General features: G+C 36.6%; 1 protein-coding gene across 1 annotated transcript in view; it reads left to right on the top strand.

Annotated features, from left to right (window-relative positions):
- The window catches only part of ERBB4 (erb-b2 receptor tyrosine kinase 4), a 1186765-nt gene that overhangs the window by 796466 nt on the left and 377528 nt on the right, over positions 1-12771 (top strand). The gene's annotated exons all lie outside the window — the stretch shown is intronic.

Genomic DNA, 12771 nt, shown 5'->3' with positions numbered 1-12771 from the left:
GATAATATTTTTAGGCTCCAGTCCCAGGCTTATTACAAACTGTGTGATCTTGGGCAAGTTATTAAATTTCTCTGGCCTCAGCTTCCTAATCTGTAGTAGTACTTTCCTCCTAAGTATATCCTAGAAATAAATTGCCTAGAACCATGCCTGATACATAATGAAATTGTAATATATTTAAGCTATAACTACCTCTTTAGCATGTTACCTAAAAAGGGCTTTCGTTGTAATTAAAGGATTTGTATTTCAGAAGTTACAAGGCCAGAAATATTTTTTAGAAAACAGAAAACTGGAGCTGAAAGATAGGTAGTAGAACTGATATTTATTTAGACTTAAAAATAATTTGCAATGGAATACAAGAGATGTCTGTGCAGTGGTTTGCAAATCATTTATCTTTTTTTCTATAAATAATAACTCAATTTCCAGATCTGTCTAGTAGTATATTAAGAAGGAACTCCACTGAAATAGCTTTTTGATGGAATCAGATTTTTAAAATATATTATACATCCATTATCCTTGAATTTTAGTTTTTGTGTATGAACTTCAAAGGTGAATTAATGAAAACATTCTACAGCAAGACATTTTAGGCTTATTACTTACTATAATGCGTTTTAGGTCACTTTCTTATAACCTCCATCAACTTTAAAATCACATTTTTATTCCTTTGGCTTACCGTGGCATTTTGGAAATGTGCCTATTTGTTAATGTGAGTTCTTTTTATTTTAAGTGAAAGGATATGGACATATACACATATTTGTGTGTGTGTGTGCGTGTATGTGTGTATACACACGCACAGCTAAGGCCCTGTTTTAACAGCAAGTCGCTTTGACAGATGAAAAAATGGTAGTAACATACAATGAGTCTTGGACTGCTATACCTCAGAAGACTTTGTTTAATATTGTGGCATGGAGCTACCTAATCTTTTCCACTTTGTTATCCATTTTTCTTTGTTATCTGTCTCAGTGATGTCTAATCTCCACAACTGACTGCTATAGGGTAGCAATCTGTAACAAAAACTCAGTCTCAATCTTATATATAATAAAAAAGGAAGGCTGTAAGATTAATGGCACCAGCCATAATTATAAAGTCCCAAACCACAGACATTATAAGACCTTTCAAAATGTACTCAGGGTTGAAGAAGCTGTGTTAGCACTATGATGTGAAGATACTGGCCTCTTAGTAAAGGAAATGTTGGTTTATTCAATCTGAGAAGCCCATTGTGTTTTGAGCACTTTTAGGAATTATGGAAAAGAAATGGTTCCTTCCCTTAAGGAACTCATAATAATTTTATCCATCTCAGTTTTCCCATGGCAACACTCATTTCTTATAAATTTATATAGGAGATATTTCTATTCTTGGAACTATCAAGTGGAAGCCAGATGAAAACACAGGCTGTCCATGGAGACCATACTACACACAGATTATTGGAATTTCTTTATGTTCATGGTGAAATAGAACCCAAACATTTCTCCTTAAACACTGACTATTCTGATAGGATAAAACGTACAAATATGGGAATATTCATAGTCTATCTTTTGTACCTTCTCAAATATTTTGTGTCTGCTTAATACTTTCAGTCCACCAGACCAAACTGTTCTCCTGTCTCCAGACACACACACACACACACACACACACACACACACACACACACAAAATCCCTAGATGTTGTAATGCACAATTAAGATACATAACAAAAAATAGGCGAATAATTATTTGATAAGAGAGCTAAATGGAATGAAAAATACTTGAGGAGAATGGTTTAGTCCATCAATCACATAATAGTGATACAATGATGGTAGGGGTAGGACAAAAGGTTTGTGATGAGGGAAGACAGGAAGAGAGAGAAAACTGGAGTTGGGGTTTTGCTGAATGAGAGTGAGAGCTGTGTGAGATAACAGTTTAGAACTGTTGCCATGGGCAATGCTTTGGATCTCATTTCATGTCCTTTGAGAGCAGTAAATTTCTTTGCTTGAATTTTAGCTGTTGAACCATGTTTCTCGAATGTGACACCACTCACAAAGTGAACACGTGGGTGGTTACGGTTCCTCAGGGACTCATTAGCATGTCTGACTAGCAATCTGACAGAGGAAGGTCATGGAGTGGGCTGAGACCCCCACATCAGTGACATCTAGTCTTCTTCACTAATCCACCATTGCTCCATCCATGGGTTTCTGTTTCCCTTTCTGAAACATACCTGGAAATATTCCCTGCCTTCTTTTTCTCTCTCCATGTACACCAGCCTGAACTCTACAAGAGCCTGAAGTTCCAGTGGCAGAGTGAGTTTCACTGGAGTTGGGTTATTCATAACATTCTTGCTGAAACCGTGGCTTTTCACGCCTTTGTCAAAGGATGCAGAGATCTTTGAAACCCACTTGTCTTTGTCTGCTATGCCCGCGAAAGCCTCTAAGGGGTCACACCCTCCCAACTTCCGATTGCTTGACCTGTGGTACCTTACTGATCATTTCAATCCTGTTTGCGTAAACATTTCTGTCTCCAGATTACTTGATGTATCTGCCATATCACCTCTACTGACCCTCTCCCTCTTTGTCTGTCTTTGCTGTTCAGTAAAATTGTTATGTAATGTGTTGTGATGGAAGAAAAAGGGAACTAACATTGATTAATGCTTATTACATGCCACGTACTTTGCATATGATATTCAACTTAGTCATTCCTTCATCAAATATGTGTGAAGTAGATATCATTATCTGTATTTTATTAATGAAGAAAGTCAACTCTTAGGTAAAGTTCTTTACCCACAGTTCCACCAATTGTAATAATGGAGCCTGAAAGGAGATAAAAATGATTTAATAGCTGGTGTTTTCCACACTTTACCAGCACTTAGTAAAAGCTTGTATTTTTTTGCATTTTGCCAGCATATAAATGAACACTTAGAGAAGTAAGTGACAATATTGTAAATTGGTTACATACTCAGTAGTATTTTCAATATTTTAGCTTTCCTAAACTGTAAGCTCTAATTTCCTATCACATTCTCCTTTAGAAATTAATGCCAATTACTAAAATGTGTTTGTATTTAATTGACATTTATTTTAGACCCATTTACTGCTGAACTTTAATAAACAAGTAATAGAATCAAAGTAATTGCCAATTAGAAATGAAATAATGGGCAACAAAAATTTTTGACTAGAAACATGCTATGTATAAAAAGGGCTGATGTGCCATAGAGGGACAATTCTCTGGTTCTACTTAAAGGATGCTTTTCCAAAAAAAAAAAAAAAAAAAATATATATATATATATATATATATATATATATATATATATATATATATAGTTTCTGATTAAGATGGATGTCACTGATTAAACAACCAAATATGAAACTAGAAGGACAGATAACAGCATATTTTGCGTATCCTTCTTTGCTGTGGATGTTATATAATATACTTTATCTCTAAAACATCACTATCAAAAACACTTCTAGAGTGCTCAGTCATAGTATGTTAGGAAGTGTGAAGATTAACTAAATGAACATTTCTACCTTTAAAAAATTAAAACAAGGATGCTTTTTATTTTATTTTTTCTTTCCTTTTTTTTTTTTTTTTTAGAAGAAGTCTCGCTCCGTCACCAGGCTGGAATACAATGGCGCGATCTCCGCTCATTGCAGCCTCTGACTCTCTGGTTCAAGCGATTCTCCTGCCTCAGCCTCCTCAGTAGCTGGGATTACAGGCATGTGCCACCATGCCCAGCTAATTTATGTATTTTTAGTAGAGATGGGGTTTCACCATGTTGGCCAGTATGGTCTCGATCTCTTGACCTCGTAATCCGCCTGCCTCGGCCTCCCAAAGTGCTGGGATTACAGGCGTGAGACACCGCGCCCAGCCCCTTTTCTTACCTGTAGAATAAAACAAATGGTAGTACTTATGCTATCATATTGTTATGAAAATTATATGAGACAGTGTATATAAAATACCTAGTGCACTGTGCAGAGAGCAATGAGTGCTCAATAAGCATTACATGATGTGGTGAGGCTGATGATGTCAATCATACTGTATAGATTGGAGTATGCAGTATAGTGTACACCTCCATTTTTAGGACAAACATTTAAGTCCAAAGTATGAAAACAAAGTGAAAAAAGTTAACTAACCTTTCTAAGGAATGGCACAACCAGTAACAGAGTGGGATTTGAAATTCTAATGCGTCTCATGCCAGAGAGACTTTATGTAAGAGTACATATCTGTTGATACTTACATGAAATGTTGATTTAGAACCACAAATGCAGGAATTTACATTGATCCTATTAAATATCATAGCTTTAATTTCAGCTCATTATTTCTTCCACCAAGTTCTTCCTAAATCTGAATGATTATTCTCCATAAGAGTATTCACTACCCCTTCCAGATTTGTGTCATTTGCAAATATGATAAGTGTATTTCAAACAGTTTATGCAACTCAGTTATTAAAAGGTCAAATATGATAGATGTGTACAGAAGCTTTCGGCACACTCCTAGAGCCAGGATGTCAGTCCAGGCCAACTAGCACATCAATACTTTTATCAAATGTTCTGATACATGTGCCAGTCATCTACAAATCCACACAACTATTTCACATCCCGTCAGTGTTACACAAGGACACAATGAAACACATGGTCACGTTCTTTCTATTGTTATCTTTTCATGAGCTACAAATCTGCTGAAAAATATGACATGAAATTAGTGGTATTTTCTTAATGTGTATTTTCATTAAAATTATGTATTAATCTTTTACATGTACCAGTGAAAATATCTCATAAGGCAAAATAGTTAATTGACTTTTGGCATGTCTGTATGGCAGAAGGTAAATCTACCAATAATAAAATAAAATAATATTTATTTAATATCATCCAAAATGTTTAGGATAAAAATGTGAAATGAAAATAGCAGACGACAGAACTGTATAAAGTATTACATCATGTTAAAGTGCTACACACACACACACTCTTTAGAAAATGAAAAACACCAAAATTGAAGGTTATGGATTTTTTTTCTTCTTTCATGTTTTTATGCATTATACAGCATTTCCAATTTGAACATGTATTAGAAATAAAATCTAGTAAATCTATCTGGAATGTTTACTATTTAAACGTAATGGGTCAGGGAATTCATGGACAGGTGGCATCTAACAAGAGCAAGTTGGTGGGTAAACCCGCTTTATAGGCTCTTGGAGGAGGAGAGGAAGAGGAAATAGAAGAACCCTAAGTGGGAGTGAAGCTTGTATGTCCCAGGAACAGCAGGAGATGAGAATGAGAGGAGTAAGCCTGGAGGAAAATACTGAGGCATGGAGGAGAGGGCCACATGTTGTAGGTCCTTGAAGACTGTGGTAAGGACTTTGGCATTTACTATGAGGCATATGGCAACTTAGGAGATTTGACATGGTCTGACTAAAAAGATCACTCTGGCTAATATATTGAGAAAGAGATTGTCAAGGGGCCAGGGTGGAAGCTAGGATACTGGATAAAAGGTTATTGCATTAATACAAGCAAGAGATGATAGTGGTTTGTATTGCAATGATAATGGTGCAGGTGGTGAGAAATGATTGGATACTAGACAGATTTTGAAGTTAGAGACAACCAGATATGTTCATGAATTTGGATCTGGGCTGTAAGAGGAAAGAAAAAAGAGCTGAGGATGACTCCAAAGTTTTTGGCAGAAGCTTCTGAAAGGATTGAGCTGCTTATTGACTGAGATGGGGAAAACTATACATTAAAAATTTTTATGAGTGGAGTGGGAAGATTATGGATTCAGTTTTGAACATGTGTGTTTTCAAGTGCCTGCTAAGTGAACAAGTGGAGATGTTTTGTAAGCAGTTGGAAGAATAAGCTTACATATCACTGAGTCTGGACTGGACATAGAAATTTTAACCAGACTATTCAGGTTATATGAGGATTAAATGAGTTAATATATGCAAAAAGCTTAGAACATCCTTGGAAGGCCCACCACTACATGTAACTGAACAGGTTTTGCACTGCAGACCTCCAACGGGTTATCATCTAGATTGAGTAACTGTGAAGGATGCTTCTGGATGCCCTTGGTGGCTCTGGCAAGCTCATAGTAAGTGCTCATTATTATTGTTGTTATTGGTTGCAAAAAGCTGACACATCTCAGTATATTCTTTATGTTTTCAGGTAAGGTTTTTCAGTTAGTTCAGACCCCTTATTATATGCTCAGAAATACATTTGACATTGATTGGAACTAATTCTGTTCCACAGTAGGTGGAATTTCTATATTCTACTTTGTGCTAACAGCTATAGACAGTGATAATGCTTTAAAAGTGCCTGGTTTGGAACAAATATTTGACAGTATCATATATAAAAGCTTTTAGTTTTTTAGGAAAAATTTAATGTTTTATTATTTTGAGTCATTTTATGTTATTAATAATACTACTTTTCCAAAAAGCATTAAGACCTTTTAATGTTATTTTCTTTGAAGTTCACTTCCATTGATTTTTGTAGCCTAAAGCATTCTGAAGGCGGTTGGAAGGAGCATAGAATATGCAGAACAGTAATATCATAGACAGCATTGAGCAGATCTTTCCACTTAGTGGGAAATAGAATTCATTTAGTATGTTCACGTTTATTTCATTTTTGACATAATATGTATTAGGTTATTTCTTACTATTAGTCCTTGTTACAATCACATGAGCTTGTAGGTATAAGTGATAATCGACAATCTTAGATCTGAGTGGATCATCATCAATTTTTATTTTAACTGTGAAATTTGTGTTGACCTATCTATTCTACTTAAATGTATATGTAAAAACAGATCTATACTCAGCCTGCAAATGGAGTAGCTCATTGCTTCCATTTATGAGTTAAGAGATTTTGAAAAATGGCCCTCTTACAGGTTTTCCCACCCCAGCCTGCCCAGCCTTCTGTTTGTAGCTGTGGTTTCTGCCACTGTCATGCCCCCTCCTGATTGATCTATGTTTCCAGAAGGCGTCAGGAAAAATACAAATTTGCAAAATAAGTTTAGAATCTTCAAACCTTTGCACAATTTTCTGCACCAGATTAACTGGCCTGTCCGTTAGCTATCTGTCTGAAATCCTGTCCGAGGTGATGCTGGAGGAGTTTCTGTATGCTCTAGAAGTCTCAGGTTAGCAGGAGGGAGTTGAGCCCCTGAGGGAGGGGTAGATGGAAGCGCTGCAGACACTTCTGTGTACTTCACACTTCTGTTTAAAATTAGTCTTGATCACATGAGTATATATGCTGTTCTAAAACTTTTGACTATAAATTGCTTGACTGAATATCATGATGATGCTTACAAAAACATCAAGTTTAGCAAGGTTAACCTTACTTATTTGTTTTTCCTGTGCAGTAATTGCTTAATATATTTTGACCTCATAACTCCTGATGAAGATGAAAAATCCCAACCATAAATATTTTTTGTTTCATTTTAACTTCATATTTTTAAGCAAGTAAGAATACTTGCCTATCTTTTTGTATCAACATGTGTAAAAGTTAAAGTTTCCATTTTATACTTAACTTTCAAATTAAGAGGCAGGATAGAAAAAATCAATTGTGACTGGAATAAAAAGTAAAGTCAATTCACGTAACAAAAGTGTGGATACGAATAAACAGATGACAGTGAGAACCGTCAGATAAGAACGAGCGGAAGTATTCGCATCTGATAAAGGAGAGCAATTCCACATCACGGTAGTGCCATTAATTCCTACTAATGTGTCATTTGCTCAAATCATATTGAGATTTTACTACTATATGGGTGGTTTACAGTAAGTTAAATGTGAAAAACAAAGCTACATATTTTTTAGTGCTGGTGGAGAAAGATGCAATTTGATGGAAATGTGTCCACAAATCAAAGAGTAAACATTAAGACGTGAGAGACTGCTAGAGTTTTACACTGCTTGTCTGAAAGTTTGGTTACCAAGCGTCTGATCAGCTCTAACACTTAAAGCATTGTCTTAAAATATGTGTATGATACTAATAGAGTTTGGAATTATATGCCAAACCATTATCTCATATATACTTTTGTCATTTCGCAACCATCAGCCTCAGAATCCCTGGAAGTGCTTTTTAAATATAGGGATTCCTGTACCTCAACCAGACTATAAAATCAGCATCTTGCACAAGCTACTCAAGTGTGAACACTAAATTTTGGGAACCATGACTCAAAACCATTTTCTACCCACAAGTCAAACTATGTCGTTTTAATGCTCAAAGACCTCGACCACCTCCATAATACCCATATAAACTCCATAATACACACACAGAGTAAACTCCAAACTGTTTTAGAAGGCTTTCATGATACTTTGTAAGCTCACACTCCAGCTGCTATTACTCATGCAAACTATGCTCAAAAAACCCTAAACTACTCGTTATGGCTTCAAAGAGTTGTGCTCATCCATGCCTCTCTGTTACTGCTTAGGCTAGTAGTTCAGCCAGAAATTCTCCTTCCCTCTCCTTCACCGCTGGACAAACTAGATTGTTCAAGCAAAATTAAACTGCAGAGCCTTCTGCAATCCTTTCTCTCCACTTTATACATACCTATATTTTAGGAAATATTATGGTCATAATAGTTACTTGCCTATTCCTCTGCCTATTTCCTGGATCCCAAAACCTCCTTGAGGGCAGGATAGTGACATTTGTCTTTTTATCAGCCCTCCCTGAACCCACACACACACCAAGAATAGGGACTAGGTTAGCGTAGACTTTCAATAAATGTTCTACTTTCCTATTTTGAATTATATGGTCATAAAAAAGGTATTATGCTCTCACTTCTTTCTCTAGTAAAAGTAGTTTTAAGAGGTCAAACCTGCCAGTTTTTAAAAGGAGTAAAAGAAAAATCCAGGGATATAACTGCATTGCCTTTAGCTAGAGGCAGTTTGAGGATATGATCTTTTATGGTTGCCAATGACTTCATATTTTGTAACTCTTCAACTGTCCTGGCCTATTACTTGCAGAAAGCATTACAGAGGTAGGCACTGAATCCCACATTCAGGTGGTCACACAAACAAGCACAACTTCTAGATGAATTTGTGACTCTTAAAAATATAAATGCGGTTCATGGACTCTAGTTCCTAAAAAGGAACGCAAAGGCTACATTTTTAGTAACATCTGCGGGACAAACATAAAAGATTAACTTAGTCACATTTGCCAGCTTCCATGATGAATAATGCATTGTCAAAGCAGAGGGATTGCCTGTGAATTAAAATAATGGTGATGGGGAATAACCAGAACTTATTTTTATTTTATTTATTCATTTATTTTATTTTATTTTTTGAGACAGAGTCTGATCTGTCGCCCAGGCTGGAGTGCAGTGGAGCAATCACAGCTCACTGCAACCCCCGCCTCCCAGGTTCCAGTGCTCCTCCCACCCCAGCCTCCAGAGTAGCTGAGAAGACAGGCATGCACCAACAAGACCGACTGATTTTTGCATTTTTTGTAGAGGCGGGGTTTTGCCATGTTGCCCAAGCTGGTCTGAAACTCCTGGGCTCAAGCGATCAGCCCACCTCGGCCTCCCAAAGTGCTGGAATTACAGACATGTGCTACTGCACTACGCCTAGCACTTATTTTAAGTTATTTTAAAAAATTACTAAAGTAATTGAAATGGTTGTTTAAAATATTGGTTTGTTTCTTATTTCATCTCTTTGAGTCAGAATAACCGGACATACTAATTTGATTAAATTCTATGACTGAGCTATATGGAAATGTCACATTTTTCATTTTTAGTAAAAAAGTAGACTGTTTTCTCACATAGCTTTAAAAGAATTATTGCAGGCCAGTCACGGTGGCTTATGCCTGTAATCCGAGCACTTTGGGAGGCTGAGGCGGGCAGATCACCTGAGGTCAGGAGTTCGAGACCAGCCTGGCCAACAGGGTGAACCCCGTCTCTACTAAAAAACACAAAAATTAGCCCAGTGTGGTGGTGCATTCCTATAATCCCAGCTACCTGGGTAGCTAAGGTAGGAGAATCACTTGAACCTGGGAAGTGGAGGTTGCAGTGAGCCGAAACTATGCCATTGCACTCCAGCCTGGGCAACAGGAGCGAAACTCTGTCTCAAAAAAAAGGTCAGGCACAATGGCCCATGCCTGCAATCCCAACACTTTGGGAGGCCTAGATAGGTGGATCGCGAGGTCAGAAGTTCAAGACCAACCTGGCCAAGGTGGTGAAACCCCATCTCTACCAAAAATACAAAAATTAGCTGGGCGTGTGGCAGGCACCTGTAATCCCAGCTACTCGGGAGGCTGAGGCAGAGAATTGCTTGAACCCGGGAGGCAGAGGTTGCAATGAGCTGAGATTGCGCCACTTCACTCCAGTCTGTGCGACAGAGCGAGACTCCATCTCAAAAAAAAAAATAATAATAATAATAATTATTGCAATAATCAATGGAAAGAATCATCTACCAGGTTGAGACATGGAAGTGGGAAGATTTGTTTGGGACAGCATTGGCAAAACCCCAAACACTGCTCTCATTTGCATATTCTGGCATCTGACTAATTCCTCTCTTTGTGGCCCTCATTTACAAAACACACTCTGGGGAGAAGTAGTTTATAAAACTAATTCACACTAAATATGACAAACATATAAGACCTCTTTTTCACATGAAATCAGGACTTTTGAGGTTAGTGCATGCCTGAGAACAGAGGGCAGGAAGAAAATCCCAGTAAGCTAGTAGGCTATCATTAAAATATTTGTTTTTTGTTTTGTTTTGTTTTGTTTTTTCAGACAAACGAGGGACATATTGAAGCCTCTACTTACACTCTTTACTGATATGGTCTAGGGTGAGCTCCTTTTAGATGTCACATGGACGAGTCATTGTTTAAGGAATGTAGCTGACTTCCAGTGTAGCTGGGAATTAGACTGGGAATGATCTAGCTCCACCTGCTTTCATCCAACTCTTCTTTCCTGGGCTAGTGGGCTGTTAAAAATTTAGATTTATTGGCTTTTTCCCTTAAACTGATAAAGGGTGAACATTAGCTACAGAGTAGTCAAAACTCTTTTCCTGAATTAATTCTAAACTCTAAGAGGGTGATAAACTTACCTGTTTCAGTTTAATGTTTTATGTCCATTGCTTAACATCATGCCTAATACACAAAATAAAGAAGGTGCTTATGAGATAATCAGGGATACATGGTTGGAAGGACATAGGAGGGAACACTTATGGGAAATTTTGTTGTTTTTTTTCTGTGCTAGGCAGTTAATTACTGTGGGAACTCCTTCTATACTTCCCAATTAACTGCAAGAATCAAACTAAGGTTACAGACATAAAAATGTAGTAAGTACATTGATTCATAAATATCTCTAATCAGATATTTTGGTCAGATATTGTAGCATTTACTTAATTGTTAATTGGCGACATCCAGTGATAACAAAAGTGCCATGTCTTGCACTATTTTGAAGAGTAAAGCTAAAGTTGAACTGAGTACTAGAACAGATTCCAAAAGTGTCAAGGCTCTAGAGAGAAAGTAAAATAAAGGTAGTCCTGGCTGAACAGCCATTTATGGGAGTACAATCAATTCTAGATCCTCTAGTGTGTTTGTCATGATAGAATTCTGAAATGTGTAGGTCAAGTGGAAATGGAAACTACCAAAAAAATCTCATAATATCAAGTAGACAGTCAAGGTTAAATTATTTCAACTTGTTTTTGTGTGTGTGTGGGTACTACATCACATTTTCAAATAGATGGGCCTTGCCCTGAAACCTTATCAAGAACCATCAACAGTATTTCTAGCAACATGCCTTTTTATATTGAATCTGGGATCAGATGTCTGGGTGGCAAATTGGAATTTCATGAATAAGAAGTTAAAAAATTAATCGAGTAGGAGAAAAACATTGAGAATATTAAAATGTCTAATATGAATTGTGTTACTTAACTCCTTCCTTTCCTGGTTCCTTCCTTCCGTCCTCCTTTCTTTTTCTTTTCTTCTCTTCTATTTGCTTTTATCTTTTCTTTTCTTTTCTTTTCTGTTCTTTCTTTTTTTTCCAGTTAGGTAGTATTCTGGCCACAAAGAATAAGGCCAAATATTTTATGAGCCCCAAACATGATTAAATAAATCGTAGATTAAATGGTAAAATATCTTATGCTTCAACTATCTTCAATTAACAGATCACTTAATGGATCAATTTAGAGGATTATACCAAATCTAAGGAATCACATTAACATTAGCTACTTTCTCATAAAAAAGTTTGTACTCCAAAAAGTTTTCACTGCCTCCTATTTTGTCTCACAGTCCTTTCTAATTTCCGCTAGTATAAATCAATTTAGATTTATTAACTTTGTACAAAAGAACTCCTGTAAGTTTTTAATAATAATTATCATTATCACTGATTAAAGTTATATTGTTCAGGCCAGATGGAGTCCTTTTCCTGTCAGCTACAATGAGCTTGCATTATGTTGTTATAATGTGTTTGGCTCTAAATAAACAGATGGCAGAGTGACAGGATATTATATACTGGTGATGTCAGCAGCAATACTTCACAAATAGAATTGCTTTAAATAAACTCTGTTGTAGCAAAGATCCCAGTACTTTTAAGAAGATGACTGGAATAGAACCTAAGTATTGTATTAACTTGGAAAGAGTACAGTTTACTTTCTCAATGGTTGACCATCTGAATGGTCTGAGATTCAGCCAGAGAAAGTGTCTGTTGAATCTGTATCTTAAGCATGTACTCATTTAACAGGACAGGCTCACTTAGGCAATTTCATTGGAGGCGGGAAAACACTCCAGGTTGTAAGAACTTTCTGGTTGAGAAATTAAAAACTTGGATCAGGAAAGATGGGAGCATCTGATCAGATGTTATTTGATGATATTTATGATATAGTTA

The sequence above is a fragment of the Macaca mulatta genome, chromosome 12, assembly GCF_049350105.2.
Source record: "Macaca mulatta isolate MMU2019108-1 chromosome 12, T2T-MMU8v2.0, whole genome shotgun sequence".
NCBI classification, from domain to species: domain Eukaryota; kingdom Metazoa; phylum Chordata; class Mammalia; order Primates; family Cercopithecidae; genus Macaca; species Macaca mulatta.
Note: the sequence above shows the minus strand (reverse complement) of the source record. Positions and strands in the feature narration are given on the sequence as shown.